This window comes from Drosophila willistoni (genome assembly GCF_018902025.1).
Source record: "Drosophila willistoni isolate 14030-0811.24 chromosome 2R unlocalized genomic scaffold, UCI_dwil_1.1 Seg167, whole genome shotgun sequence".
Taxonomy (NCBI): domain Eukaryota; kingdom Metazoa; phylum Arthropoda; class Insecta; order Diptera; family Drosophilidae; genus Drosophila; species Drosophila willistoni.
In genome coordinates this window covers 20,740,592-20,750,714 of record NW_025814050.1, presented here as the reverse complement: position 1 = coordinate 20,750,714, position 10,123 = coordinate 20,740,592, and positions in this window count along the sequence as shown.

Sequence of the window (10,123 nt, the reverse complement as noted above, 5' to 3'; positions counted from 1 at the left end):
GTCCCACACACACACACACACATTTGCTCAGTCCTTCTTTGTTCTTGGCATTCCTTTTTTTGTTTTTTCTTTCTTTTTTTTTATTTGCCATTCAATTTATGCACACATGTGCGACTCCTCTGAAATATATGTATGTATATATAGGTAGGGGCCCTCGCCACCCACTGACTTTCATTCCCCTATGTTTTTGTTCTTGCTTAGATCAGATTTGCTCTTTTTTTTCTTTTTCTTTGCATAATGATTTATTTGGCGACATTTATTAAGACAAATTTTATAAACAATTATACAAATATTTGAAATTTAAAGAAAAAGTCGTTTTAATAAGAGTTTTATAGAGTTGCCATGGTGTCAGATGGAAAGCTTTCTTACACGAGTTAAAAATTTGCTTGAATTTGGCATTGTTCGAATAAAATTAGCTTTTTTTAAATGAGTTTTTAAAGAATGGTGCACAAATTTATAATTTTTATTTCAATTTATCGACCAGTTGACACATATTTCTTTAAGTATCTTAAGTATTCTTTAAGAAAAGCAAGTTAGTAAAAGTTTTCCTGGTTTGGTAAACTTTTTATATGGTCCAATTCCTAATAGATACTTTAGGAACAACTATTTTTGTTGGATGTAATACACAAATCTATAAAAAATAAAGACAAAAGTTAAAGTCTCAATATTCTAACAATCAAATTTGGGACTGCATCACGCCTTAACTCCATTTTATTGCGAAATAAGTTCAGTTCATTTAGTTGCGCATTCAAACTATCCTATATACATGTGTATATCCTCTTGTTCCAATCACTTTCTTCATTAACATTGAAAAATCGTTTTAATTATATACATATCATTACATAGAAATAGTACTTTAATTTTTTAGAAAATGACCAAAAATTTTATTATTTTTTTCCGTTTGTTATTTTAATATTTCAAAGAACTGGACAAATTATAACGAAAAGTCAAATGCTTGAGCATCTTCTATATAAAAATAACACCAACACCAACAAATCTGTCAGGTAACAAAAAAAAAGATGCACAATTTTTATCTTTGTTATGGAAAAAACTCATAAAAAATTGTTACAAAAGTCATAAAAAGTCAAAAACAGGTAAAAAGACAAATTTTCTTCGTCTTGGCCGTGTCGTCCTGGTCAAGAGAAAGAAAGAAAAATTTAACGCTGAAAAGTGGCAACACGTTTTCGTCAATGATAAGCACCTAGGGTCGTTTGGCTATGGAACAATTTTGATTTTGCGCTCTTTGCATTTATCTTCGTTTATTTTTTTACGACAATTTCCATGTAAATCATAAAAAACAGTTCGATCCAGTCAGTTAGTCAGTTCGGTAACAGTTTCTCCCGGTTCATCCTCGCCCATATCCTCTGACTACATGTTAATTAGCCAATATGTTGACCTGAAGAAACTACTGGTTATACCCCGGGAGGGCTCTCTCACGTTCGCAAGGAAATGTTAAAAAAAAGGGCTTCTTGACTTTTTCCCTCGGCATGACCATAAAAAATATCAAACTATTTGTCGGCTCTCCTCTACGCTCTGTCTCCCTCTCTCTTTCTCTCACCTGAAACTGTTTTAAACGTCCTTGTCGTAAAATGAAAGAAAATTACTTGTGTCAATGTGTGTTTTGTAGGCAAAGATCATAAAAATGGAAGAGTTGCGCGCTTCGAAGGAAAGGAAAGCAAAGCAAGGCAAAAAATAAGAAGAACAATTTTATTGGGGCAGCCGGAAAATATTAAAAAAAAAAAAAAACAAAAATGGGAAATTTCTGTAAATTGTTTGAGAAAATATCTAAAGAAAAAGTGAAATGTCTAATGAAGTCATAAAATTTGTTGGGTTAGCAAACATGTTGGGATCTCGCCTTTTTTGGGGTTTGTTTTTTGTGGGTTCTTATACCCTGTAAGCGTAAGTTAAGGTGACAGTATTAGAATTGGTTTTGGAAGTTTTACTCCATATTCTTTAAAAGACTGTAAATAAGTTATGAATGTCAACTCAAGTCAACTCAAGATTAAAGCAGCATATAGCAAGTTCATCATGATTCTTTCTTATACAGGGTATTTTCAAGTCCATCTTTAAACTAAACATCACTTTGATTTAAAAAACAAACTTACATAGTTTACGATTTGGTTTGATTAATGAGTAGAAGAAAGTGAATTAAATATTTAATGATAATTCTTAGGTAAACCAAATAAAGGCAAAGGAAGCAATGAAAATTGTAACAAATTTGGCATAATAACTTTTTAAGAGAAAATTTCATCCCTCTCGTTTACTTTTAGTTCAAGTTGAAACTAAACCTAAGAATTATTGCCTAAGTCTAGTAAAGGTGGTTGTTGGTAAGCTAGAATAACTAGTTTTCCATTCACAATGATGATGCAACACGGCATCAGTTTTCCATATCTCCAATAACAACAAATTTTCATTCATCTTTTTCTGTTTTTTTTCGAGGGGGTAACTTGATGATGAAGTACCCGAAATCAGCATTTGACATTCAATGACATTCTTTGATTTTTATTTATGTCCTTAAAAAAATAAGCAGAAATCGTTTCTATAGTCTTCTTTTTTTGGGTAGAAAAGTAAAGAAATCAATTGCGTTGCCTGATGCCAAGGAAAAAAAAACCTTATAAAAAAGGAATTAAACAAAAGAAAATGTATTGATAGAGAAACGCACACACACACACACAAACATTCAGTTGTTACGGTATTTTGCTACCATTTGACACCCCAAAATGAAAAGGACACAACTTGCCGGGTTCTCTCAGGTAGGTAGGCAAAAAAGTAGTCAAATGTCCTTTGATATATGCATATGCGGGATAGACGACTTCTTGCAAGATTCCTCCATCCACATAAGGAAAAGAAAAAAAACAACTGCAGTTTTTTTCCGCTTTTTTATGCAATTTTTAGCATGAAAATTTGGAGTTTTCTTCCCTGATTTTCTTTTTGTATGTTTCTTTTTAGGGGTGGGTAAGGGAAAAGTTTGCATCCTTATTTCTTTTGGCATTGTTTCTTATTGCGTTCTATCGAGGACTTGAAAATGTTTAACGGTTTTGTGATTTATTCGCTAGGCGTTTCCCACGAGTTTTTAGGTAAAAAACAGAGAGAGAGAGAGGGAAATTATTTATTTTTTTGCATCCTTAAAGCGATTTTGGTTGAGATTATTTGTAGGACTTAATGAGGTATTTGTTTAGGGTAATTGCTTGAGTTAGGATTTCTTTACTCACCATTTTGATTTTGCAATTTCAAGCATTGCTCCAAATCTCTTACATCCTTGACATTGCTCAAATGTCCATAGTTTAAGGATGATGGTCCATCTACTTCTCGTTGCCCCTCCACGTTTCGCTGCTGCTGTTGCTTGGTTTCCATTTTCAAGTTGAAAGACGAGGCATTATTGTTGCCCTCGACTGCCTTTGGCTCACTGTATTCATCCAACGATTGCAGTTTTAATTCAAGCGATTGCTCTTGGTCCATCTTCATCTGCTCGGTTGGCTCCTGCTTAGCCACGTTCTCCTCTCTTGCTTCATTCTCCGTTCCTTGCAAAGTTGAGGACGATGATGATGCCGATGCTGATGATGACGAGGACAATGATGATGATGGTGATGGGCAGGGACTTGTGTGATTTGCGCTGACATTGCGCATATGTGTGTCAACATCAGAAGCAGCCACAGCAGTCAAAGTTTCATCATTGTCTTCGATGTGGTTCGTTAGTTCTGTTTGTTGTTGACATTGCGGAAATTTCAAATTTGAAACTGAAAATTATAAAAAAAATAAAAAAAGAAACAATTATTTACTTTAAATATCCCGAAATTCTCTTAAATGTAATGGAATTGTGTCATTTTACACCAATTAATATTATGACCATATATGTATAATTTTTACCAAATAAAACATATCATACAGAACAATATACTAATTTCTTATGATATATGTATATATATCCAGAGAATTGATTCTTATTCTAATATTGATATATAATCTATAAAAAACTGACAATGAGCCATTGGTAAAGTCCAAAACGGATACTAAGATTTTGAGGACCTTTTTTTTGGCTTATTAAATAGAACAGCTATTTCCAGCTGCTTCCGATCTATGGTAACTCAAACATAGATTGATATATTTATTTTTAAAATGTACTTAAATGGCTTTAATTAAAGAACTCCCAACTTTAGTAGTAGTTGGACTTAAAAAGAACTAATCTTAGTTTCAAACAAACTAATTTGGTTTCTTAAAAAATTGTTAATATTTTTACAAGTTTTAACATTAATTTTGTAAATATCTTCTATTGCTTCTATAGTTAATTTTAAGGCATTGAATCTATTTACATATTTGTATATTATTCCAAGATATGAAAGACACCATTTTTTAAAAATATATTATATGTATATATAATTCGACTCAACATTTATTCAAATTTTGAACTAACCAATCACATTGATTCTTTATCTATGCGTAAAGGGTTGACTTACCCATATTGATTTACATAAGCCTTTATTTCCACTCGTTACGCATAAAAAATGGGGGAAAACAGAAAATCTCAGCAACCCTTTTTTTATGAGTCTCTCTCTCTCTCTGTCTGTCTCACTCTGTTCGCCATTTGAATAAGCTTAGCAGTGGAGAAAAGGGGTTGATTTACATAAGTACATAAAAAACTGAGTGTTGGCCTTCATTTTAATATTTGCCCCTAGGGGTTGACTCTGGCCCTCGATACTACGCACACTCTGATCAAATTTTATGATTTTTATGTTCGCAAAGAGGGGTAGTGGGGGGAAGGCGACAACGCACTCTTAAAAAACCAACCAAGCAGGCACATTTTCATTGGCTGAAGTGGCACGACATGTGGGCCCACAAATAAAAAAATGGAAAATGAAAAATATTTTCCTACCAAGGCGTTGAAATGAAACGATGTCCTTGTGCTTAGCAGGATATCATCGCAATGTGTGTAGTACATGTTGTTTGGGCAATTTTACTACCCTTTAAAGGAGGGTATAATGGCTTTGACTAACTTCTAAATCCTTCTGATATATGTATATGATGAAACTTATTAATAGAAAGATAGATTTACAGGAATTACTATAACCGATATTTGAAAAGAATCTGAGATCTCATCATACAAGCTACAAATAAATACAGTAGAATCCGGTTATAACGACGCTCAAGGCAAAGACGATTTTCGTCGTTATATCCGGAAGACGTACTAACCGTATCGTATTGGGACCAACCAATCACTGATCAAACTTTAGTCGCTATAACTGGACTGACGTTATAAGCGAAGTCGCTATTGCCTACTGTACTCTCATTTGCAGAACAGAAAATACCAGATTTTAGGGTATTTAAACTTCGGTTTCTTCACATCACACCTTCGAAGATCTTTGCTGCTATGGAATGTGTAAGCCTACCCAAATGGAAAGATATTTTTTTCGATATAAGTTTTCAAGTGTGAAAAATGAAAAAAACGAAAAGGGTGGATGATTTTCTTTTCAAAGAAAAGAAAAAAACTTATGAATTCCATCATTTCCTTCCCTTGCCTAAAGTTTAACATGAAGAAATCATTCGAACTATAATTACCAAGTTGGAAACCTAACATTTTCACTTCATTTTCGCAAATTTAAATTGCCATTGTATAAATATATTTAGAGATGGGGATTATTATTGTTAAATACATGTATTTAATACAACAAATTTTACGCAATTTGTGTGCAGTTTACATTTTTGTATAATTTTTTATTTATTTTTTTTGTTATTATTATTATTTTTGTTGCTCTCCTTTGCTCTGTGTTTGCTTTGATAATGTTCGAGCGACTTGGAGGCTAAAATTAACTGCAATTTGCAGAAGCCGCCGCAGCGTCTCAAGCCAATGCACATGCAAAGTACGAGTACGAACAAAGAGGGTGGATGAGGGGAGCGGGGGCGGGATCAAGAGTTGCAAAATTTATGCAAACAAGCAGCGAAGTGTAGAAAGGCGTGCACCTAAGCGGGGGCAGTAGCCAACGCACTGCAAATTAAAAGCGCTAATTGTGCTCAGTGTATGCAAAAGGCTTAGGTAGTCCAAACCCCTCGAGCCTCCGATAATTGCGTGCTTAAAGCCCATTAAATTCATGCCACAAAAGAAGAAGAGAAGCGTAGTAAGGAAAACTAAGCGAACAAGCCAAGCTGCAACTTGCCATATAAAATATATACTTATATATCGAGAGTGTTAAGATGTTGTCACAATGTCAGTTACAATGAGAAGTTTTACTTTAACTCCACAAGAGAGAGGACTTTCAAGTCTTTAGGTATACTTTATTCAATCGTTTTCTAATAAATCGAGAAAGAAAACATATTATTATCTTTTGCTTACCCTTTTACACCTAATACATAAAACAACAAATTCTAATTTGCACCTTCAACGAGGTCAGTAGTCCTCAGATTTTGGAAACGCTAAAAATTGTTGGTTGGGTAAATTGTTGGTAAATTAGGGATATACGAATCCTTTAAACATTTCATTTGGTTTCACATAAATTTTTTTTAAAATTTAATTAAATTTTTCAATGTCGATGAGAACCTTGCAAATGTCTTGAAACCAAATCTTTTATTTTTCATTTTTTCCTCTAAGCTGATATATATGTTTTTCAATATTTTTTATCTCTAAAACTCTCTCATTAAAGTCCTTAATTCCTACTTTAAAAAACTGGTCTTTGTGTTTTAGCATTTCCTAGAATTTGTCATTTGTTGTTGCCAAAGACAATTTTCACGCTTCGGTGGCCAAATCCTTAGCCTGTTGCGCAAACATCTAAGATAATGCCGCCTCAGACCTCAGAACTAGATCAGCGTTACACAGATACAGATGGAAGGTGCATTGAAATTATACGATTTGTTTTTGATTTTTCGAATTTTTATTTACCGTTTGACATTAAAAACAGAATGCAACAATTACAAGGAAGTACGAAATGGAATGCTAGAAACCAAAAAAGGTTCAATCGGCAGTCATAAATTTATGTCAGACATTATTTCTTCTTTTCATTCGTGGGTTTTAATTAAGTACAAAGTAAGAAGGAAGACGACCTGCATACAGCACATCAAATACATCAATGTGTACCAGGTGTAAGGTAAATGAAAAGAGGTGCCAAGGTCCTGCAAGGTTCTATGGTTCAATGCAGAAGTCTCTATACACACGATGATGATGACGATCGTTGGGTTGTGTGTCTTGTTTGTCGTGGGAACATCGCAGAGAGGGTGAGGGCAAAGATTTTGGATTGCGCAAAGGACCGCAAAGGCAACAGGACAATGGCAAAAACCAAGTGCAATTTGGCTTTTGTCCTTCCTACTGACTCGCTACACCCGCTGTTGGTTATCTTCCTTTCTCTCTCTCTCTCCCACTCTTCACATAACTGTAACATTTCCACCATAAACTGGATTTTCAAAGAAGGACTCTGATGATGATCACTTGGCATCACAAAAAGTGTGATTCATTTTTTGGGTTCCTTCCTATTATTTGTCCAAGTCAATGGTGCAAGGAAATGTCAATTGGAACCACTGACAATAAAACCGTATACCTAGAGTAATGGATTTTATATATTCTCCAATCTTTATTTAGTAAATAAGTTTTTAGTTCTTATTTACTTGTTCTTTTTTAGAACGTTAACCAAAAATCTAAAAATCTAAATCTAATTTCTAACTACTAAAACTAGTTTCAATCTCATTGATTTATTGTCTCATTTCTATTCATTTAAGACTTTATGTACGAAATTGTCAGGATATAAAAATTACAAATTTTATACTTAAAAGTTGATAAGAATTTAGTTAAATTAATGAACAAATCTTTAGGGCTTCTTATTTTATTACGGTTGACCTCCTTTTTTGCAGATATATCCTTGATTAGCAGTATTAGCAAATCTTTACTACAACCAACTAGGATGTTCTTTTATATCGATTAGCTCTGATGATAGTTATTTTCTCTACTATGAGTATACTAAACAACTTCATCTATCGAATTACGATCCTCGATTTAGCTTTCAGTTCTAAGAACAAAATACAGCGGCATTTATGGAACAAAAGTTGAGCAAATTTTTGATTTATATAAAACTAAAAACCCATGTAGTGCCCAATCAGAAATTCTTTATTTATTACCTACCTTAGAGACCTTTCTAGGACTTTCCTATCTCACCTCAAACTTTTTGAATTTGAAACCTTCTTTTGAACCTTTCTTCCATCCTTTCTCTCATAGAGTTTCCCACACATATGTCTTACAATCCTTTCCCACAAATGAATCCTCTATATTTTGCCTCAAATTTTTATCGTTTTTTGCCATTTTTTTATAATTAAAATTTAATTCTTTTCGAACAAAAAAATAGCACTCGAATTTATGCAGGCAGCCATTAAAAAATATAAAGAACTTTGCTTTATCTACCACCCTTAAAGTTGAAAATACGTTAGAAAAAAGTAAATTCATGAGAAAAGGTTAAAATGTCACTTAAGAGGATAAAAAAATGTACTTTTTTTCACTTAAAATTGGGCGCGCAAAAATCATTGCAAATCATTGGGAAAAATAAAGCGAAAATTGTTTGCAGCTGTTCGAGGCGGAGAGTAGAAAAAGGCGTTGGGCAAAAGGGGTGGAAATCCAAAACAAGTTGGAATATATTTTTGAAAAAACAAATTTCAACCCTGTTTTGCATGAGTCTGTAAAAGTATGATAAGCAAAAACAAAAAAATTCAAAAATCAAAGGCCAATAAAAAATAACGACATGGTATTTCGTTCATATAGATTGTATATATCATGCAGAGTTAGGTAAAGGAATAGGTAGCGCGTGCCTAAAAAGTGAAAAGGATGTGCCATAGCCTTCTGATCATGAGCGTGCTGAGCATGCGTATTTCGTGTGTATTGTGTAACCCAATCCGCTGTTAGGGTTAGAATCTCCTCTACTCTCTCCTCCTCCCTCGATGGCTCTAAAATTTTTGACTGAAGACAATTTTTGTCACTGCAAATGTGGCGGAACAACTCTTCTCTTCACCATTCACTCTCGCTCTCTCAATTCTCGCATTTATCATCATTAAAAGGCGGGTCCCTTAGCACACGCTTCAAAGGATTGTTTGGCTACCAGCAGGAGCAGCCTAGAAGTGTAGAAGTACCGCGATTTAGCAGCTGCTTCTATTTGTATAGAAATTAAATTTGACATGCAAACATTGAGTGCGTAAAGCGAAAGGGGGGCGTTAAAGTGAAAGGATATTTCTCAAAAATATGAAATTTCATCAGAAATATATTTCCTTGATTTTTGACTGTCAACATCCTTCTCTCCTGTAATCGGATCCCCGAAAGAGTGAGAGTAATTTGCGACAAATTTACGCACAAAATTTATTAAAAGGATGAGACACAGAGAAAGTGAGAGGCAAAAGTGAAAGCCATGCAAATGTTTTCCAGCTGTTTCATTCATTGTGTTTCACGCTATGTCAAGGACAAAATGCTCCTGTTTAATTAATGGAATATCCCAAGAAAACCCCCCAAACTGATATTGAATGGACTATTTTAGGATTCGATACTTGCCTTTGAAGGAAACGGGTTTTAATAAGTTTGTCTTGTTATACTCGAAAAGTTTTAGAAGAATTTAATATAGAAAAGCTGGCACTATCAATATAAAACCTTCTCCAAATGGAGAACAATTTCTATAACAAAATTTTCCCAGCCATTTTCACAATGATTTAATTTTCCATTATTTAAAATCATAACACAAAATCATGGTGTATACAAATTTCAACCTGTCATTGTGAAAATGTAATATGCTGCTCAATAAATTTTTGTGTGAACCTCAAAAACACTTTCTCATGCAAATTTTCACTCCCTTGAATGATTTTGCATAAGGTTCTTAGAGACTAAAGACCCGGCTAAGAAGTCTGGGAATCGATCGGTCCCAATAATGGATGCAATCACCTGCAATCCATGAAGAATTGCAAAACAAGGTTAAGGCTAAAGGTCTGGCAGGTAGATGCCAAAAGAAAAATCGATGACAATGGTCCGAAGGACGACTTTCACTGCCAACGGGCATTATTTACACTTGAGCAGAACTCGAAGAAAACGAGACCAGATGAAGAAGCAGGAGTAGGAGCTGGAGGAGGATAAAAGGATCCCTCCATCTCAAAGGCAAACTCATTTCGCATTATCCGC